The sequence below is a fragment of the Lampris incognitus genome, chromosome 1 (assembly GCF_029633865.1).
Source record: "Lampris incognitus isolate fLamInc1 chromosome 1, fLamInc1.hap2, whole genome shotgun sequence".
Lineage (NCBI taxonomy): Eukaryota > Metazoa > Chordata > Actinopteri > Lampriformes > Lampridae > Lampris > Lampris incognitus.
The window spans coordinates 94,132,510-94,155,156 of record NC_079211.1 but is presented as its reverse complement, the minus strand read 5'-3'; the positions used below and the strand labels follow the sequence as shown (position 1 = coordinate 94,155,156).

The following is a 22,647-nucleotide window of genomic DNA, read 5'->3' as shown; positions in this document are numbered from 1 at the left end:
GCCATTGAAACTTGTTAATGGTCACGCCCATATTTGCATATGAAACCGATCGTTGGTTTTGGTCGTTATACCCCTGTATAGTTTCTAAGGGTGGGGACACCTGCAGTCAATTTAGACTTAAAGACGTCACTTAGATGAGCGATGAAATGTTTCTCTCACTGAACACTGCATCCAGAGGAACTGATGCAGCCTTCTCTGATAAACTGATGGAAGTTTATTTGCATGCGACTGGATATCTATGGCATCAAAAATCAGCAAGAGAAAAGGTTATTACTCCCTACGACACAATCACCAATCTTTGTATTTCACTCATTGCATATGTATGTCGAGTTTACGTACGAATAAAGTTCAAGTTAAAAAAACAGTTCACAACAAAAATCTTGAAATGGATGCTTAAGAAATTGGGACCAGTTCTCTAAGGCTGAGCTGAGTCGAACCACCTCAATGATGATTTCAATTTTTATAGTTGTGATTGTGAAAATCAGTTATGATGTTTTTTTGGTTTTTTTCCAATCGGCCTCATTTTGGAGATCTTGGAAACATGACAACTACTGGACACGGCCTTACACCGTTGTCTTGCAGGGCCATGGAATATGATCCTCAAACCTGTCCTTTCAGCAGAAAAAGAAAAAAAAACTAGTCTCAGTTAGACTGTGTACGTGATTTCTCATTATCGATGATGTCTGACCGGGCAGGTAGTTGATGAGTACTACTGCCTACAATAAGTAAGATGGTCATTCTTGCAAGTTGAACCAGGAAGTAACTCAGCAATGTGATTGACCGTTGTTGATAATAATGGAAATTTTGAGTAAAAACCTGTAAACTTTCATTTTCGCTTCCAAATACATAGCGTAAGTGGGATAATTCAGACTTGTTGAAACGTGTGATGATGGTACCCCATGGCCCTGTAAGGTGTCGTAACTCTTGTGTCCAGCGATGGTCCCATGTCCAGGATCACCACAACGACACTGGTGGGTAAAATGATACCATAACTGATTTGCATGAATGCGACAACTGCAAAAAATAAGAACCGGGCTGTAAAAAAACAGAATTACCCTTTAACTCATGCCTTTGTATGTCAAGTCTTAGCCAACGAAAACTCTTATCAAGGAAGACACGACAGAGATGGACTTTCTTCTGACACACTGTTTTGCATATTACCAAAGGAAGTATTCTTCTTAACCAGTCAAAGATGCAAAACTTGAAAATTCCAATAACCGTCACACAAGGCTAGATAACTCTTCTCTTAAACCATTTAAAGTTTAATAGGGTACATATCAAACTCTTAAATGAGATGACATCTCTAAAAGGTTAGATCTTTATTTACCAAAAAAAAAAAATCATACCCAAAAGCTTATCCAAAATCATAATGTGTCTATTGATACTGTAGCCTCTGATCTGATTCAACATCTGTTGGGTTAAGTGCCTGTTACTAAATCCAAGTTCAAAGAAGTTCCCAATCCTTCTTCTTTTTAAATCAAAAGCAGACTACATAAAGAAATCAAAAATAAGTCAAAACTTTATATCAGAGAGAGAAAGAGAGTGTGTGTGTATGTGTGTGTGTGTGTGTGTGTGTGTGTGTGTGTGTGTGTGTGTGTGTGTGTACATGCTTGTGAGACCTCGGGCGAAACATCCCAGATGATATTTCAGAAACCCTAAAAACCATTTAAAAGTAGAAGGCAGCTCATTTTCTTCCTTACTGCGCCACAGAGAGAGAGGGGGGGAGGGGGGGTAGAAAGAGAGAGAAAGAGAGTGACCCAGTTAGCAAAAATTTAAATAGGGATTCCATTTAGAGGGCCACATTAATTGGAGCAGATGCCTTCTCAATTATTAAGAGGCCTCCAAGGGTGTTAGCACGAGCTAAATTTACCCTGCGCAGCTTTGACTGGGCCTGTCCAATCTGATCTGGCATCTGCAGACACAATTGAAGAAACACACATCGGCGTTTCATACAGAATATTTCTAAACATAACAGGTAGACACACACACACACACACACACACACACACACACACACACACACACGGACACACATTCAATTAAGCCACCTGGGTTTGACGCTGTCCATTTGTGCATATGATCAGGTGAGAAGGTATGTCGGCATACACATGCATGCACAAATGTGCAACCACACAGAAAATGACCCCACATCAGGGGTGAGGGGTGTAGTGATCCTTTATAAGTAGTTAAAGTGTCATCATGAGTTTCTTTCACAGGGAGAACCAGGAGCTGGCGGTATATCACTGCAGCTCTCAGTGCACGTGGAATTTCCATTCATAACTTTTGCCCGAGCAGTATATATACATTTACAGCCTTCGTCAAGCCTTCACTGCGATCCCATCCTTTACAAGCACAGAACATAAAATAGAAAATATACCTGGTAGCCATCTTTAAAGAAAGAAGCCTAAAGGATTTTCAGAAAGCTGGAAAACGTGTGGCTCAACATCCTGCTGAAGTGCATCGACAAAAGCAGCAAAACATCCAAAAACCTCGGATCAAGTCTGAACCTAGTAACCAAGTCGTCCGAGCGAATTACCAAAAGAAAAGAGAACACTGGAACAAGATATATGACACCGCCATGTTCATCCTGCCAGGTTTCACTTGTCAGGTTTTGCAACTAAGGTTTTACAAGTAAAATACAGGAAAATTAAAGAAAATATTAACTTCAGCAGTCACAAGTGGTTTTGATGATTTTTCGATAGGGGGTTATTTGCTTTATAATATTAAACACTAATTGATATTTTCTATTTTTGCGGCATGGTGGCGCAGTTGTTAGTGCAGTCGTCTCACAGCAAGAAGGTCCTGGGTTCAAGCCCCGGGGTAGTCCAACCTTGGGGGTCGTCCTCTGTGTGGGATTTGTATGTTCTCTCCATGTCTGTTTGGGTTTCCTCTGGGTGCTCCGGTTTCCTCCCACAGTCCAAAGACATGTAGGTCAGGTGGATCGGCCATACTAAATTGTCCCTAGGTGTGAGAGTGTGTGTGTGTGTGTGTGTGTGTGTGTGTGTGTGTGTGTGTGTGTGTGTGTGTCAGCCCAGTGATGGACTGGAGGCCTGTCCAGGGTGTCTCCCCACCTGCCTCCCAATGATTGCTGGGATTGACTCTAGCATCCCCACAACCCTGACTGGGATAAGCGGTTTGAATAATGGATGGATGACAAAGAAGGTTATGAATATTGTATGTTGTTCCTATCACTCATCTTTACCTATACGTACATGCATGCATGCATACACATACACAAGCATACATACCCACAAACATGCACACCCAAGTACACACACACACACACACACACACACACACACACACACACACACACTGTGACTCACTAAATCTGCCCAAGAAGTATTCCCCATTGAGGAAACACAGTCTAAAATAAACTCCCGCTGAGTCAATGGGCCATCTCACTGGCTCCATCTCTAGCCATTTGAGCCATAATGGCTTCCTAGTTTCCCCAGCCTGTGCTGTAATGAACCAGAAGCCAAGAACCACTCCCCTGAGGGCTGCAAGTATTTCCATCACCTGTGCAACTGATAAATATAGATAGGCCCTGATGAAGCATCCCACCGAGCGGTAGGATGGTTGGGAGAATGGAGCGAGGGAAGGTGGGTCGGTGTGAAACGGAGAAGAAAAAAAAAAAAAGGGAGCTCTTTTTGTGTTCATTAAATTATTAAAAGTTGCTGCCTTACATCAGCCCTTTCCTCTGCCAAGGAAAAAGAAAATCAGAATATATTCTACAAATGACAGCCAACTTTGACATGAAGCTGACGAGAGCATTTCTTTGTTTTTTCTGACTGAAGATGACGAGAGGAGTAAGTTTGTGATTAATTTATTACCTCCATCACGTAGGCTTGAGGACCACACACTGGCGAGACGAGCTGTAAATAGCATGCCTCCAAGACAGGCAACATAGGAGTGCTGGTAAAAATGTTTTGGTTTTGACCCTCACCACACACACACACACACACACACACACACACACACACACACACACACACACACACACACACCCTCATTCCCAGTGTGCATCACCTCCATCCACAATGTAGAACACACAATTATTTGTGTGTCGCTCTGTGATGGACTGGCGGCCTGTCCTGAGTGTCTCCCCGCCTGCCGCCCAATGACTGCTGGGATAGGCTCCAGCATCCCCGCGACCCTGAAAGCAGGATAAGCGGTTTGGATAATGGGATGGAATAAATTTGAATCTGGCTTCAAATAACCTACTATGCACGGTTAATTAATTCCTATGAACTAGTGGAAAAACCAAGCAGTCTTTGTACTGTCAAGTGCATAGAAGTGTACCTGCTATGGCAGTGTATTTTCTACAAATTACAGAGACTTTGTGTCATTTGAATCACCACCTTAAAACGGAGCAAGTTTTGCTCTCCAGCTATCCTAGATACCAGATATGGAGGGTGCCCGGGTAGCGTGGCGTTCTAGTCTGTTGCCTACCAACACGGGGATCGCTGGTTCAAATCCCCGTGTTACCTTCCGGCTTGGTCGGGCACCCCAACAGACATGGGTATGGATATGGGTATATGGGTATGTGTCCTGGTCACTGCACTAGCGCCTCCTCTGGTCAGTTGGGGCGCCTGTTCGGGGGACAGGGGAACTGGGGGGCAATAGCATGATTCTCCCACGCGCTACGCCCCCTGGCTAACCTCCTCACGGTTGGGTGAAAAGAAACGGCTGGTGACTCCACACGTATTGGAATATTTGCAGAGGGGGTGGAGCGGCGACAGGGACGGCTCGGAAGAGTGGGGTAATTAGCCGGATACAATTGGGGAGAAAAGGGGGGGTAAAAAAAAGAAAGATATCAGATATGGAATAGTGTTGAATTTTAGATCAAGGGACATGGAATCTCAAAAAAACTTTACAAGACAGCTCAACACCAAAAGGTTCAAGAATCTACTACTGCTACTTTCGGCTGCCCCGGTGGGGGTCGCCACAGTGGATCATCCATTTCCATTTCTTCCTGTCTTCTGCCTTTTCCTCTGTCACACCAGCCACCTGCATGTCCTCCTCACCACAGCTATAAACCTCCTCTTTGGCCTTCCTCTTTTCCTCTTCCCTGGCATCTCATTCAGCCTCCTTCTCCCAATATACCCAGCATCTCTCCTCCACACATGTCCAAGCCATCTCAATCTTGCCTCTCTTGCTTTGTCTCCAAACCGTCCAACCTGAGCGGTCCCTCTAATATACTCATTCCTAATCCTGTCCTCCTTCGTCACTCCCAACGAAAATCTTAGCATCTTCAACTCTGCCACCTCCAGCTCCACCTCCTGTTTTTCCATCAGTGCCACTGTCTCCAAACCATATAACATATCTGGTCTCACTACCATCTTGTAAACCTTCCCTTTAACTCTTGCTGATACCCTTCTGTCGCAAATCACTCCTGACACACTTCTCCACCCACTCCAACCTGCCTGCACTCTCTTTTTCACCTCTCTCCTGCACTCCCCGTTACTTTGGACAGTTGACCCCAAGTATTTAAACTCACACGCCTTCGTCACCTCTACTCCTTGCATCCTCACCACTCCACTGTCCTCCCTCTCATTCATGCATAGGTATTCCATCTTGCTCCTACTGACTTTCATTCCCCTTCTCTCCAGTGCATACCTCCACCTATCCAGGCTCTCCTCAACCTGCACCCTACTCTCGCTACAGATCACAATGTCATCCGCGTACATCATCGTCCACGGAGATGCCTACCTGATCTTGTCCGTCAACCTGTCCACCACCATTGCAAACAAGAAAGGGCTCAGAGCCGATCCTTGATATAATCCCACCTCCACCTTGAACCCATCTGTCATTCCAACTGCACACCTCACCACTGTCACACTTTCCTCATACATATCCTGCACCACTCCTACATCTCTGCAACTCCCGACTTCCTCATACAATACCACACCTCCTCTCTCGGCACCCTGTTGTATGCTTTCTCTAAATCTACAAAGACACGATGTGACTCCTTCTGGCCTTCTCTATACTTCTCCATCAACAGTCTCAAAGCAAACATCACATCTGTGGTGCTCTTTCATGGCATGAAACCATACTGCTGCTCGCTGATCATCACCTCTCCTCTTAACCTAGCTTCTATTACTCTTTCCCATATCTTTATGCTGTGGCTAATCAACTTTATACCTCTGTAGTTGCTACAGTTCTGCACATTGCCCTTATTCTTGAAAATCGGTACCAGTATACTTCTTCTCCAATCCTCAGGCATCCTCTCACTTTTCAGGATTGTGTTAAACAATCTAGTTAAAAACTCCACTGCCATCTCTCCTAAACACCTCCATGCCTCCACAGGTATGTCATCAGGACCAACTGCCTTTCCACTCTTTATCCTCTTCATAGCTGCCCTCACTTCCTCCTTGCTAAACCACTGCACTTCCTGATTCACTATCCCCACATCATCCAGCCTTCTTTCTCCCTCATTTTCTTCATTCATCAGCCCCTCAAAGTACTCCTTCCACCTTCTCAACACACTCTCCTCGCTTGTCAGCACATTTCCATCTCTATCCTTGATCGCCCTAACTTGCTGCACATCCTTCCCAGCTCGGTCCCTCTGTCTAGCCAATCAGTACAAGTGCTTTTCTCCTTCCTTAGTGTCTAAACTCTCATACAACTCACCATACACCTTTTCCTTTGCCACCTCTCTCTTCTCTTTACGCTGCATGTCTTTGTACTCCTGTCTACTTTCTTCATCTCTCTGACTATCCCACTTCTTCTTTGCCAACCTCTTCCTCTGTATACTTTGCTGTACTTCCTCATTCCACCACCAAGTCTCCTTGTCTTCCTTCCTCTGTCCTGATGACACACCAAGTACCTTCCTAGCTGTCTCCCTCACTATTTCTGCAGTGCTTGCCCACCCATCTGGCAACTCTTCACTACCACCTAGTGCCTGTCTTAACTCCTGCCTGAACTCCACACAACAGTCTTCCTTCTTCAACTTCCACCATTTGATCTTCGGCTCTGCCTTCACTCGCTTCCTCTTCTTGGTCTCCAAAGTCATCCTACAGACCACCATCCGATGCTCCCTAGCTATGTTCTCCCCTGTCACCACCTTGCAGTCTCCAATCCCTTTTAGATTGCACCTTCTACATAAGATATAGTCCACCTGTGTGCACTTTCCTCCACTCTTGTACGTCACCCTGTGTTCCTCCCTCTTCTTGAAATATGTACTCACCACAGCCATTTCCATCCTTTTCGCAAAATCCACCACCATCTGTCCTTCCACTTTTCTCTCCTTGACACCATACCTACCCATCACCTCCTCATCACCGCTGTTCCCTTCATCAACATGTCCATTTAAGTCTGCTCCAATCACCACTCTCTCCTCCTTGGGTACCCTCTCCACCACGTCATCCAACTCACTCCAGAATTCTTCTTTCTCGTCCATCTCACACCCAACTTGCGGGGCATATGCGCTGATAACATTCAGCAATACACCTTCGATTTCCAGCTTCATACTCATCACTCTGTCTGACACTCTCTTCACCTCCATTACACTCTTGACATACTCTTCCTTCAGAATTACCCCTACCCATTTCTCCTCCCATTTGCACCATGGTAGAAGAGTTTGAACCCACCTCCGATTCTCCTGGCCTCACCCCCTTCCACCTGGTCTCTTGCACACACAGTTTGCCTACCTTTCTTCTTTCCATCATATCAGCCAGCTCTCTCCCTCTACCAGTCACAGTGCCAACATTCAAAGTTCCAACTCTCACCTCCACACTCCTACCCTTCCTCCTCTCCAGCTGCCTGTGGACATGCCTTCCCCTTCCCCCTCTCCTTCTCCTTCGCCCAACAGTAGCATAGTTTCCACCGGCACCCTGCTGGTTAACAGTACCAGTGACGGTCGTTGGTAACCCAGGCCTCAATCGATCCAGTATGGAAATCTTATTTGTGATCCGCATATTTGATTTGGCAAAGGTTTTCAACAAGGTCCAAGAATAAAATCATTAAAAAAGAAAAGAAAACTGTGACAGAGGGCAACAAATGACACATTTTACTGTTTGTTGTCCTTGGTTGTGTCAATGTAAGACTATAGTGAATTTACCGTCCAACAAATGCCCAAGTGCTTAAATCACACAGACAGATTAGACAGATAGATAGACAGATAGATAGATAAATAGATAGATAGATAATACACAGAATCAAGTGATGGCACATAGAAACAGAGTATTTGCCAGGTTGGCACTACCTCACTGTTTAAAAACATTTTTGAAACGTTAACAGGGTAGCAAATATATATGCACACAGCTAATCTAATTGTGGAGATGTTGGGATAACAAGTCAACAGCTAAATGACACATTCCCTGCTTTTAACTACACATGAAGTGGGGGGGGGGGGGTCCGGGTTCACATACTAAGTCAGGACTGCAAAAAAATCTTTGGTGTAAATAAAAATTCTCCGTAGGGAGCTTGAACCTTGATGCCTCATGCTGTTCCTCAGAAAATAAACAGTGCGCTGGTACAGACCAATGAATTAAATGCTAATTTTACACCCATTCACTTCACACTGCTCGTTATGTAGACCACCTTTACGTCGTGTAGATTTGTAAAAGTAAACTAAACAGCGTTTGGCTGGCGGACACAAAGACAGGCAGGAGAGCATAGGCGCTGGCAAACAGCACACACACACACACACACACACACACACACACACACACACTTGCATGCTTGCTTCACCGTGCTTCTTTTTTCTAAATCTCCTGTATTCTTTTTTTTTTATCTAAATATGATTTTTTTTGGCAGTTTTTTACTTTTATTAGACAACAGCAGTGAAAGACAGACAGGAAATGGGAGGGGGGGTATGACACGCAACAAAGGTCGCCGGCTCGAACCAGTGATGGTTGCAACCATGTGGTACGCGCTGTAACCATTCGGCAACAAAGGCGCCCATACACTTGTCTTTTTTTATACCCTTTTTTTCTTTTGATGTCGTGTCCTTGTTTCCCTCTCTCGCTCCCTCTCACTTTCTGAAGGCTTTCCTCCCCACAGAAGAGTGATGGAGGGCAAGGTCAGTAAAATATTCAGGTCATTTCCTTCCTCTATTGAAACATCCATTGTGCATCTCATTCTGCCTCTCTGGTTCTCCCTCTCCTCCAGACCTTGACCCTTTCATCCTCTCCTTCGCTGCTTCCCAACCTCCTTTCTCTTCCTGGTCTACTTCTCATCTACTCTTTAGTCCTCCTATTCCTCTCCACCTCTCCTCCTTCCCATTTTGGAGTGATTGATGACCATGATGCTTTGCTCTTGGGCAGTTTATTAACTTCATGCAGTGGGGGCGGATGGGCGGCCAGAGGGCTCTCGTGTTCGCAGTTTTTCTTTTTTTTACTCATTCACTCGTGCTTCCTCTCCTTTCCCCCCCTCTCAACCTACACCCTCCCCTTATACTTTCCACTCTCCTCCATCTCTGCCTCCCTCCAACCCATTCACTCCCCCCAGCTCAGTCCTCCAACTTCCTCTCCTCCATTCGTCCTTTCTTGCCATCGCTTTCATTTTCTCTCTCCTACGCTATCCCTAACTCATTCTCTCTCTCTCTCTCTCTCTCTCTCTCTCTCTCTCTCTCTCTCTCTCTCTCTCTCTCTCTCTCTCTCTCTCTCTCTCTCTATCTATCTCTCTCTCTCTCTCTCTCTCTCTCTCTCTCAACTTCCTTAAGTATACACACACCCTCTCACCTTCCACTTAAAGTAGGTATACGCACACGCACGTATGCACACACACACACGTACAAACACCCTGCTTGAGACAAATGGCGAATGAGCTGAGGAGGACTGCACATGGTCCAATATATCTCAGTATATCTGTGAGTGTGCTTCCCTCTGCATGAGTGGCATGGCTGTAAATTTGCTTTATGTTGCCATTACTTACTGGGGGTTGGAGGGCCAATGGGCATGCACCACTGGAAGTGCCAGTTGCATCCAGCGAATATGAGTTACAGCTACGCGATAGATCACAGTTCTTGACATAAATACCAACGCATATACATGCATGCCTACACACATGCCTGCACACATGCCTACACACAAAGACAAACGGACAACACACATATGCACTGACCATATAATGCCATGTTAAGCCAAAGGCAGGGCAGGTTGACAGTCTGTTACCAAATGGTATTAGTTATTGTGTCCCATAACTGTTTGTCCGTGGAACTAGCTACTCATTTTACGGGTTGTTTCTGTGTGAGGCAGTGTGCAATTACAGCATGGATATGTGTGCATGAGTTTCAGTGCATGCCTTTTCAGTGAGGATGTATGCATGGGGCTATAATTTATATGTATATTTTTGAACAAATGTGGATCTGCTTGCTTAGGTGCATTGCCTGTCAGTTTGTGTGTGTGTGTGTGTGTGTGTGTGTGTGTGTGTGTGTGTGTGTGTGTGTGTGTGTTTGCGTGCGCGTGTCATTCACCATTCCTAATGGGCCAAGCTGACAAGCCAAAGAGCTTCAGTAGCAGTCATAGTTATGGTCATAGCGGCTGTGTCAGTTGTAATGCTCATGGTAATAGAGACTTTATGAGCCATGACTAACTTGACAAACTATCATATTAAACAATACTGCACCCACATCTGAGAGTAAGAGAGATAAGGGTTGCCATTGGATGAATGAGTTTAAAGGGCGGGGCAAAAATTGAGTACAGGCTGCAGATTGGATGAGGTTCTTAATAAAGATGATTCAGGTGCAGCCAGAGACACAGTAGGATGATCACAAGGGAAGAAAAAAAGATGGATATGCTGACAAAGAGAGGGAGTTCCAAAGGTTAAAGCAAAGAGAAATGGTAGAGTCACATTAGTGCTATAAAAGTGGGGCTTAATATTGAAATAGTCCTCAGAAATACTCTGAAGTTCCACAGTATGCAAAGGTAATATTCTGTCTCTTTGAAATGCGTTCAATAACTTAATGGAATCTGCTGAAATATAAATAGCCTTGCTGTGAGCCAAAACCTAAATGTTATTATCAATGTATTCAATAAATTATCTATATGTTTGGCCCGTAGCCCACTACCTAAATCGAAATTCATCACATGCCAGTCCAAAGCCAAGCTGGGCACTCCTATAGGAGAGTATGGCATTGACGTTGGATGCTTCCAATTTGGGTAACTCTTCCCCCAAACGTATACCGACTGGCTGATAAGCAGAGCCTCTAGTTGTTAGCTAACAGCAAAGGACCCAGGCATGACTTTCTTGCTTTACAGTCCACATATGGAAAGGAGCAACTGACTTTGTAATGCAATTCTGCAACCATTCTGCAGTGTTTTACAACACTGCATTTTGCCAGTTAGCACAACTCTTGCCACTGTCCTTCCCCGACTCTCATCAACAAGATGTACGTCACCCATGAGACTGCTGCTACCTGGAAGCCAGAGAGTCATGCAGGAAAGGCTTAGGGAAGCAAACGTTCCTTGTGTAGCAGGAACTGGCCTGTATGGCACTACTGACAGTATATGGTATATATATATATACAGTGCATCCGGAAAGTATTCACACCCCTTCACTTTCCCCACATTTTGTTATGTTACAGCCTTATTCCAAAATGGATTAAATTCCTTTTTTTTTCTCATCAATCTACACACTATACCCCATAATGACAAAGCGAAAAAAGTTTTGTAGACATTTTTGCAAATTTATTAAAAATAAAAAACGGAAATATTGCATGTACATAAGTATTCACACCCTTTACTCAGTACTTGGTTGAGGCACCCTTGGCAGCGATTACAGCCTCAAGTCTTCTTGGGTATGAAGCTACAAGCTTGGCACACCTATATTTGGGGTATTTCTCCCATTCTTCTCTGCAGATCCTCTCGAGCTCTGTAAGGTTAGATGGGGAGCGTTGCTGCACAGCTATTTTCAGGTCTTTCCAGAGATGTTCAATGGGGTTCAAGTCTGGGCTCTGGCTGGGCCACTCAAGGACATTCACAGATTTGTCCCGAAGCCACTCCTTCGTTGTCTTGGCTGTGTGCTTAGGGTCGTTGTCGTGTTGAAAGGTAAACCTTCGCCCCAGTCTGAGGTCCTGAGCGCTCTGGAGCAGGTTTTCATCAAGGATCTCTCTGTACTTTGCTCCATTCATCTTTCCCTCGATCCTGACTAGTCTCCCAGTTCCTGCTGCTGAAGAGCATCCCCACAGCATGGTGCTGCCACCACCATGCTTCACTGTAGGGATGGTATTAGCAAGGTGATGAGAGGTGCCTGGTTTCCTCCAGACATGACGTTTGGCATTCAGGCCAAAGAGTTCAATCTTTGTTTCATCAGACCAGAGAATCTTGTTTCTCATGGTTTGAGAGTCCTTTAGGTGCTTTCTGGCAAACTCCAAGCGGGCTGTCATGTGCCTTTTACTGAGCAGAGGCTTCCGTCTGGCCACTCTACCATAAAGGCCTGATTGGTGGAGTGCTGCAGAGATGGTTGTTCTTCTGGAAGGTTCTCCCATCTCCACAGAGGAACGCTGGAGCTCTGTCAGAGTGACCATCGGGTTCTTGGTCACCTCCCTGACCAAGGCCCTTCTCCCCCGATTGCTCAGTTTGGCTGGGCGGCCAGCTCTAGGAAGAGTCCTGGTGGATCCAAACTTCTTCCATTTACGAATGATGGAGACCACTGTGCTCTTCGGGACCTTCAAAGCTGTAGAACATTTTTTGTACTTTTCCCCAGATCTGTGTCTCGATACAGTCCTGTCTCAGAGGTCCACAGACAATTCCTTTGACTTAATGGCTTGGTTTCTGCTCTGACATGCACTGTCAACAGTGGGACTTTATATAGACAGGTGTGTGCCTTTCCAAATCATGTCCAATCCATTGAATTTACTACGGGTGGACTCCAATCAAGATGTAGAAACATCTCAAGGATGATCAGTGGAAACAGGATGAACCTGAGCTCAATTTTGAGTGTCATAGCAAAGGGTGTGAATACTTATGTACATGCAATATTTCAGTTTTTTATTTTTAGTAAATTTGCAAGGACACTTGAACATGCTCTCTGGGGGAGCCAGGGATCGAACCAGTGACCTTCGGATTACTGGACAACCCGCTCTACCTCTTGAGCCATGCCACCAGTAAAAGACACAAAGTTCACCGAGGTCACCTTCCATTCCACACCGCTTATCCTGCTCTCAGGGTTGCGGGGATGCTGGAGCCTATCCCAGCAGTCATTGGGCGGCAGGCGCCGAGAAACCCTGGACAGCCCGCCAGGCCATCGCAGGGCCGACACACACACATTCACACCTAGGGACAATTTAGTACGGCCGATTCACCTGACCTACATGTCTTTGGACTGTGGGAGGAAACCGGAGCACCTGGAGGAAACCCACACAGACACGGGGAGAACATGCAAACTCCACACAGAGGACGACCCGTGACGACCCCCAAGGTTGGACTAACCCGGGACTCGAACCCAGGACCTTCTTGATGTGAGGCAACCGCGCTAACTACTGCGCCACCATGTCGTGCCGAGGTCACCTGTTTACCCCAAATTAGTGTTGAGTCTGACAGTGAATGGATGTGTTCGATGCCCATCTTCTGACATAGAGTCGCAGACTGTAGCCATATGAATTTATGTCTTTGGGAGGGTGTATTATCAGCAGCATGCTGTGCCTAATAAGCAGGCTGCAGAGCATATGCACTCATGGTAGTTTAATAGCTGCACTATAGGCAGTATTCTCTTGGGGTATGTTCATATGCCACTGTGTGTGTGTGTGTGTGTGTGTCACTATAATTTACAGTACTGAGAATGTTACCATGATACCAGCCCTTCTTCTGCTAAAATGCGTTGGGTTAATGTATCACCTTGTGAGGATGAATAAAGGCTTTAGTCAAATGGGAAATATAATTATATAATGTTTGCTATATGAGAGTTGGTTGGATCGTGAGACAGACCTGCTTTTTAATGTCCAATCCCTAGACAGAGTTAAGAGGGTCTGTTAAAAAGAAAAAGAAAAAAAAATCTCCAAGGCTTGCCTTTTGTTTGCTTAGTCTGCAGAGGGAGAGAGGGAATGGAGAGGAGCGAGTGAGTGAGATACTCAGTGAGAGACAAAGACAGAGACGCACAAAGAAGGCCTCTTTTGAGACAGAGAAGAAGAGGTAGAGAGAACAAAGAAGGAAAGAAAGAGGCTATGATTACTACATATTTTTTTTCTTTCGAAAGGGTGGGTGTGGGGATTTTGATTCGACCCCCCTCCCCACCCCCGCTGAAAATCTCTTCTACCCCCTACCTCCATCCTTCTTCGCTGTCTTTTCTTTGCCTTCAACCCCCATCTCTTCTGAGTGCAGTCCGCAGCTCCCCCCTTCCCTTTATAGCCGGCTTCTGTCGTTTTACTGCGGCACGCCATCGACCCATCCTTTCTTTGGTATTTCTTTCATCTCTTCTACAAACTCCATTTTTCTCTTTCTCCTTTCATTTCTGTTTTTTTCATCAGTTTTCAACATTTCTCCTGTTCTTCCATTTTGTCTTATCTCTTTTTCATCTACATTGTCTTTTCTTTTCTTTTCACAGTAATCTATCTCTGTTGACCCCATCCACGCTTCCAAACATTTCATTTTCTGAGTCACCCTTGAGCCCTTTCACTCCTTTCTCCCTGCTGATTCCAAACTAACAACCCAAAGACACACACACACACACACACACACACACACACACACACACACACACACACACACACACACACACACACACACACACACACACTATAATTCCTATTATCCTAATTGTTAAAAGGTTTATGTATAGAGTTTATATGGATTTATTTCTCAAAGCTTCCAATTTCTGTTAAGCTGGATGCAAAAGGATGCACTTTTGTGATTGTGTGTGTGTGTGTGACTGTGTGTGTGTGATTGTGTGTGTTTGTTGACAAAGCTAGGAAGAGAATCAAGCCATGTCATTGCAACCACATCACTGCACAGACATCAGTTGCTGAATACAAAAATGGGATTTATAAGATGATTTTGAGTTCAGCCTAATACTAGAAGTGCACATTTCCACTAAAATCCAACTGCACTCACTCTCTCCCTTTCTAGGTCGTTCTATGACCTCAAAACCTTGACCCCCCGCCAGTGACAGTGAAAGTCAGTTAACTGCAGATCCAACACACACACCACTAACTCTCCCTCTCTCTCTCTCTCTCTCTCTCTCTCTCTCTCTCTCTCTCTCTCTCTCTCTCTCTCTCTCTCTCTCTCTCTCTCTCTCTCTCTCTCACACACACACACACACACACCTCCTCTTGCTGCTGGTGTCGTTTGTTTCTCTAATTGAGTTCACACAGAGTTATGGTTATATATATCATTTGCAATGTCCTCTGTACAAATTCTGTTGTCACTTGCTAGAAAAAAAGGCATACAGTCATTTTTGGATTCAACTTCTATCAATCATAACAAGTAACAGTCAGCATCTCCACTCCGACATACTAAATGGCTTTCAATTTGTTTTAGAAAGGGAGTTGCACTATGTTTAACACTGTTCACCAGCGCAGGCTCATTTTAAAGAGCATCCCTGCATGAATCAGGGTGTGGAGAGTAAATGTTGTTGTTTTTTTTTTTTAAACCAATTGCACAATTGAAATCCTTTATTTAATAATTTGGGGTGGCAGCAGCTCAGGCGGTAGATCAGGTCATCCAGTAACTGGAGGGTTGCTGGTTTGATCCTCCTGGCAAAAAAATGTCTAAGTGTCTCTGAGTAAGACACATAACCCCTAATTGTTCCTGATGAGTTGATTTTATCTTACATGAGTATGTGTGTGTGTGTGTGTGTGTGTGCGTGCGTGCGCGCGTGCGCGCACGTGGGTATACACCGATCAGCCAAAACATTAAAACCACCGAGGCCACTGCCACCAGGGAATACTGTTGCCATAAAAGGGTGTACCTGGTCTGCAATAATGTTTAGGTAGGTGGTACGTGTCAGTTACATCCACATGAATGCCAGGCCCAAGGTTTCCTAGCAGAACATTGCCCAGAGCATCACACTGCCTCTGCCGGCTTGCCTTCTACCCACAGTGCATCCTGGTGCCATCTCTTCCCCAGGTAAACAACACACACGCACACACCCAGCTGTACACATGATGTAAAGGTAAGCTTTCATCAGACCAGGCCACCTTCTTCCATTGCTCCATGGTCCAGTTCTGACGCTCACAAGCCCATTGTAGGTGCTTTCGGTGGTGGATAGGGGTCATCATGGACAGTCTGACCGGTCTGCAGCGATGCAGACCCATACGCAGCAAGCTGTGATGCACTGTGTTCTGACACCTGTCAATCACAGCCAGCATTAACTTTTACAGCAATGTGAGCTACAGTAGGTCTTCTGTGGGATCGGACCAGACGGACTAGCCTTCTCTCACCACACACATCAGTGAGCCTTGGGCACCCATGACCTTGTCGCTAGTTCAATAATTGTCCTTCCTTGGACCACTTTTGGTGGATACTGACCATTGCATACTGGGAATACCCCATCAAACCTGTCGTTTTGGAGATGCTCTGACCCAGTTGTCTAGCCATCACAATTTGGCCCTTGTCAAAGTCCCTCAGATCCTTACACTTGCCCATTTTTCCTGCTTCCAACACATCAACTTGCTGCCTAATATATCCCACCCCTTGATGGGTGCCATTTTAATGAAATAATCAAATTATTCACTCATCTGTCAGTGGTTTTAATGTTTTGGCTGATCGGTGTGTGTAAGGCATTAATTGTAAAGCTATTTCAGTGACTGTTGCAGCTGGAAAAGCACTTTATAAATGCAGTCAATTTACCATTCCTACATGAAGATAACCAATACAAATGCCGCATCATCTTTTCTGCCTTGAAATCAACTGAGGAATCGTACATAAACAGTGTTGGCAAACAATCAAAGGTAATGTATGGCTACTCAATCTACATACCAAGCTGCATGAAATGGTATGTAGACTCAATGTAAGGGGCCGGTTGAAGATGACAATGACAATTAATGAAAATTAAAAATTTGATTTTAACCAGAGTGCAGCAATAATGAGATTATTGTAACTGCCATGTATAAACCTTAATTGAATTATATTAATCAAATTAAAGTCTAAATCCACGCAACCATAATGTGACTAACAGAGCTGGATTTTTTATTTTTTATTGGCAATCATTAGATTTACCGTGCTTTAGAGAATTCATTGTGCCCTTGTGCACCAAAAAGTTAGCGATTCCCATGACTAGCATCTGACCTGGAAACGACAGACAAAGGGCAACATGGCGAGTAGCGGTACACAACCACATTTCTGGGGAAAAACTCAAACAACCAACGTCTCTGCTCAATAAAATGAAGGATCTTAACATCCCAAAGTTTTTGGATGGGCAACAAAACAGAAACGGAGACATTTTTCCCAAAAGCGTGGAACACAATGTTGAAAAACTTATGTTCCATATTTCACCTATCCAACGAGTCCTGCAAACTCAGATTACTGAAGGGATCGCAGTATTGGCAAAAGCACATGCGGGCACCTTAATCGACATGAAGGCTACATGGTCTCTGTGCACCCTCTGTGTTTCTTTGTCCTGAAGACTGTCCTCTTGATGGGAAGCTTATCCACACCTGCACTCCATCACACCGCCTTTCTCCTCCAATTTTTGCATGACTTTACTTTCCTTTTAACTATTTCCATTCTTCAACAACTCTACCTCTTTTTTTTACCACTACTGTATGCCCCACTAACCTTTCCTTTCCCTAGCTGCTCTCTTATTCTTTGCAATTTTTTCTTTCTATCAGCGATATTTTTTTACCTCTCTTCTGGCCCACGTAACCTCTCTCCTTCCCTCCTATTCTTTTTTAACCCCGTTTTAACAGTTCCTTCTGAATCTACACCTTCTCATTCCAGCCTCCCTCCTCTCCACTTTTCTCCCAACTCTACTTCATCTCCTTCTCTCACAGCCACCTGTGAGAATGTGCAACATGTCACCCTTAAGATCCACACACACACACACACACATACACACACATCAACATTAAAAGTAAGCAGGGGTTAAACTGGTTTCTATACATCATCAGGCAAACTTGAGTCCAAGCATTTATCTATACACTATTTATTTTGTTACTTGACCTACTGTTAAATAAACAGCCATTTCGAGTTGAAAAAGTTGCATCCCGTCGGGCGTCCCTAAAGACACAATTGGCCGTGTCTGCAGGTGGGAAGCTGGATGTGGATATGTGCCCTGGCCGCTGCACTAGCGCCTCCCCTGGTCAGGGCCCCTGTTCGGGGGGAATAGTGTGATCCTCCCACGTGCTACGTCCCCCTGGTGAAACTCCTCACTGTCGGGTGAAAAGAAGCGGCTGGTGACTCTACATGTATCAGAGGAGGCATGTGGTAATCTCCAACCCTCCCCAGCTCGGCAAAGGGGGCGGAGCAGAAACCGGGACAGCTCGGAAGAGTGGGGTAATTGGCCAAGTGCAATTGGGGGGGGGGACGGGGGGGTTGCACCTTCACGCTAGTCAGTGGTCTACTCCTCACCCACCACCACCAAAGCTGTCAGACAGACAATAATTATTGCATTCATGATTTGCCCTCCGTACATTATACCATCAATAGTGCCAAAGATTGCCCATATACAGTATGGGTACAATGTAAATCAAAATACAACCATATTTCTGACTTTGTCCTCTAAGGAGGGCAAAAGATCTCCTGGGTGTGGTCACTGCAGCCACGTACACGTTGCATGCTATGGCTGAGCAGGCCGCAGCTTGTAGGAAGATTTGTGGCTGTATGGCTGACTTTGGTTAATGTTGAACAGTGTCACCTTTTCAGCTCAAAAACTGTGACTCTATAAAACGCAGAAATTAAATATGGTTATTATTATAATTAGAATTTGAAATGGGTTACTTACTGTCACATATTTTTTTACTGTGGAATACACTAAAACCAGTAACCATCCCATCCCTTTTTAGATGTGATATGAGTTTTCCTAATTAGCCAGAAAGCATAGTCCTCATAATGTAGCGTTTGTCAGTTAACCAGCCGTAACACTCGCAGACAAAAATGGCCGCATTACATCTGGAGATGAATCGTATAGATAAATTAAAATGTTTAAAATCTAATTAAAGTTTCAATTCTTGTATTTATTTAGAATAAGGTTAAATAATTCTGATTACATTACATATCATTAAAGGTTTAACATACTATTTTCATATACTACAATATAGAAGAAAGACACTTTATTTCATCATTGTACGGGTTACAATGAATTTGCCTTCTGCATTTAACCCATCCTATTGTATAGGAGCAGTGGGCAGCTGCAGCACCCGGGGACCAAATCCAGGTCTTCTTTCCATTGCTTTGCTCAGGGGCACAGGCAGGAGTATTAACCCTAACATGCATGTCTTTTTGATGGTGGAAGGAAACCGGAGCACCTGGAGGAAACCCATGCAGACCCAGGGAGAACATGCAAACACCACACAGAAAGGACCTGGGACGGCCTGCGGTTCGAACACAGGACCTTCTTGCTGTGAGACAACAGTGCTGACCACTGGGCCACCATGCCACCCCACTACAATATATTATAAGCCTATACTATTTACGAACCATAGTATTCAACATGCATGCACACCCGCCAACCACTGGGAATCAGGTCTTCCTCACCTCACAAATCAACATTTAACCCCTGAGTGTGACTAAATACACTACAATCACACACACCCTACAAAATATTCACACTTGGCCTTGCACACGTGACTCCAGCGCAACTATTTGCTTCAGTAGCCCAGTATTAAACCGGGGCAAAGAACAGAGAATTCCCTTCTGAAGAGCAAGAACAAACAACCAAACAAGGCTGACATGGCACAACAAACCAAAATACTGTTATGCAACTCCCAAAATAACACCATTGTACTTATACCGATGAAGGCGAAGATGCTCCTGAAAGTTAGACTTCAAAGCTGAGATAATAATTTATATGTACAGTGAGACAGGGGGGGGGGAAAGACTAATGGATTATTTCTTCAGTATTGAAACAACATTTTAATGGCTGACTATTAAACTGTTGTGTGCTTTTAATTTTGATGTGTAATACCTCCCAATACAAATGGCCTAAAGCAATTCCATCTGTATTATAGAGGATAAAATGAGTCTGTAAATTGTATCACAGACAGCTTGGTTAGATGCAAATATCACAAAGTCATAGACACTATTTTCGTGCTGGCGTATGGCCATTTAGTAATTTGTGGCTCGAAAGGAACCCGCCTGAGCTGAGACGGGTGGGGTGGGGTGGGGTGGTGCAGCCGGGGGAGTATTAATGCAGATTCTGGCAAAGTATAATGTTGGTGTTCATTTTAGCTTGCGAGTGCATCTCTGCCTAAGCCTGCTCAGACCACATATAAGCACAAATGCAGGTGAGTGAGCAATTTCCATGCAGGAGTCGAGGCGAGGATCCATGCTCCATCCATCCAAATGTGTTAAAAGGGATGTTAGACTTCCCTTTCACTCCACTGCGATACAACATTAAACCAACTAACTGAATGTACCCTTCTGAATAAGTCCATCAAAATTTAAGGCTGATATGTGGCTAATGAATGTGATGTGAATCAAACAAATTGCCTCTGGTCAACATCCATCCATCCATTATCCAAACCATTTATCCTACTTAGGGTCGCGGGGATGCTGGAGCCTATCCCAGCAGTCATTGGGCAACAGGTAGGGCGACACCGTGGACAGGCCACCAGTCCATACACACACACACACCTAGGGACAATTTAGTACAGCCGATTCACCTGACCTACAGGTCTTAGGACTGCGGGAGGAAACCGGAGCACCCGCAGGAAATCCACACAGACACGGGGAGAACATGCAAACTCCACACAGACGATGACCTGGGATGACCCCCAAGGTTGGAAAACTCCAGGGTTCGAGCCCAAGACCTTCTCGCTGTGAGGCGACCGCGCTAACCACTGTGCCACCGTGCCGCCCTCTGGTCAACAAATTACTAAAAATATAAAGAACACATCCATGTGCGTCAGCGCTTTGCATTTGCACGTATGCCCATTTTCCCCAAAATAGAGCACATACTCTTGTGAATGTGAGATACTTGCATTTAACCAGCCCGTCCTTGGAACAGAAATTTAATGGATGACTATTGCACTGCTCTTTGCAGTTGGTTATGTTATGTAACATCTACCAATACAAATCACAAAAAAGCAATTTTATCTGTGTTAGGGGATATAATGGGTCTGGACAGGTTAGTATGATGCAGTATTACAAAGTCATAAGTCATCAAAGAATACTCATGGCTTAATTCGAGACTGTCTCTCAAAAGTTGGGCCAATTCAATGTCAGAAACGAATAAGAAAATCTACCCACAACTACCCCCAAGGCTGCTTCCCTCCCAGCTGATTAAAGAGGGAATAAATCTGGAGCAGAATGCTAAGTCAAATTTGGCACCACCAACCTACAATGATCATGCACACTTTTCCCTTTTTCCCAGCTTGACCTAATTTCGTGAAATTCCCCCCGAACTAGGATCGCGTGGGTGTGCTGCATTTCCTTATTCTCATCCTCCCCTCCCTCTCTGTTCTTTCATTCACGCTCATCTCTCTCTTCTTTCTGTTCACCTCTGTCTCATCCAGCGGCAGAATTTGGAGAGTTGACGTTAGCAAAACAATAATAATGTGTCTGTTGATCAGTTGATCAATAAAAACATATCGCCTGTGTTAAAGCTGCTGCTGGCACATGTCAGGCACGTCCCCCTCCAGCTAGAACTACGCTGTCTGGGACACACACCGCAATGTATGTGTTCGTGTGTGTGTGTGTGTGTGTGTGTGTGTGTGTGTGTGTGTGTGTGTGTGTGTGTGTGTGTGTGTGTGTGTGTGTGTGTGTGTGTGTGTGTTGGCCGTGTCAGGATATCTAATTGTCAGTGGATATTTTATTGTCAGTTCCCAATTGTCTTATTTCAGTTGAAATATTAAAAGGACAAAAGAAAGTGTACTATCACGGATGTGGAAAAAAATAAATAAAACAATTAACACCAGGAGTAGCTTGGTAAACTAGAGCCTACCTGTCCCTCTATTAAAAGATTGGCATTGTGAAAAATAATTTGCGATTTCAATGTCCATTACTCTGTTCAAGCTATTTGAACTCTGCAGAAGTTTTTGATGAGAGTGAAAGTGTGTGTGTGTGTGTGTTTTTTTTAACAGCCCCCCACTTCATATCTATACAGCTGCATGCTTCCACCCATGGGAGCTGGCCAGTTGAGCCAAAGTCTTACATTATTATTCTGATGAAACAGGGCTCGAGTGCTCAAGGATACCGCTGTGGGCAGTTATTGCAGTGATGCAGCTTGTTACCCACACACAATCCCTGCTCAGATACTCCTAAATGGGCTGGGGATTTCAAATGGCAACCTTAACATTACAACATTCTTAGTGCGAAAACAATTTAAAGTTATGGTTGAGACCGTGAATGTCGTAAAGAACATTTAAAGCTTTTACCAAGCGTTAAAAGGAGAGATGTTTCAGCTGACAGTGAGTGGGAGATTAAGTTGGAAGGGGATAAAACTGGTGCTGGGCGACAACCCCACACAGCCCGAGCATGTGGTGGCACCAGGTTTAGGACCTTCACAATTTATTTTGGACTAAAATTCTAACCATTTTTTCCCCCCATTGGTTGGCTGTCAAGTCCATTATTATTTAGAAATTACCATCGCTTGTTTGTGAAGATTCAT

The 22,647-nt window shown here is 44.6% G+C and overlaps 1 protein-coding gene across 1 annotated transcript in view; it reads right to left on the bottom strand.

The window, feature by feature from the left end:
- Positions 1 to 22,647, bottom strand: part of grid2 (glutamate receptor, ionotropic, delta 2) — a 1,051,241-nt gene that overhangs the window by 914,613 nt on the left and 113,981 nt on the right. The window lies entirely within an intron of this gene.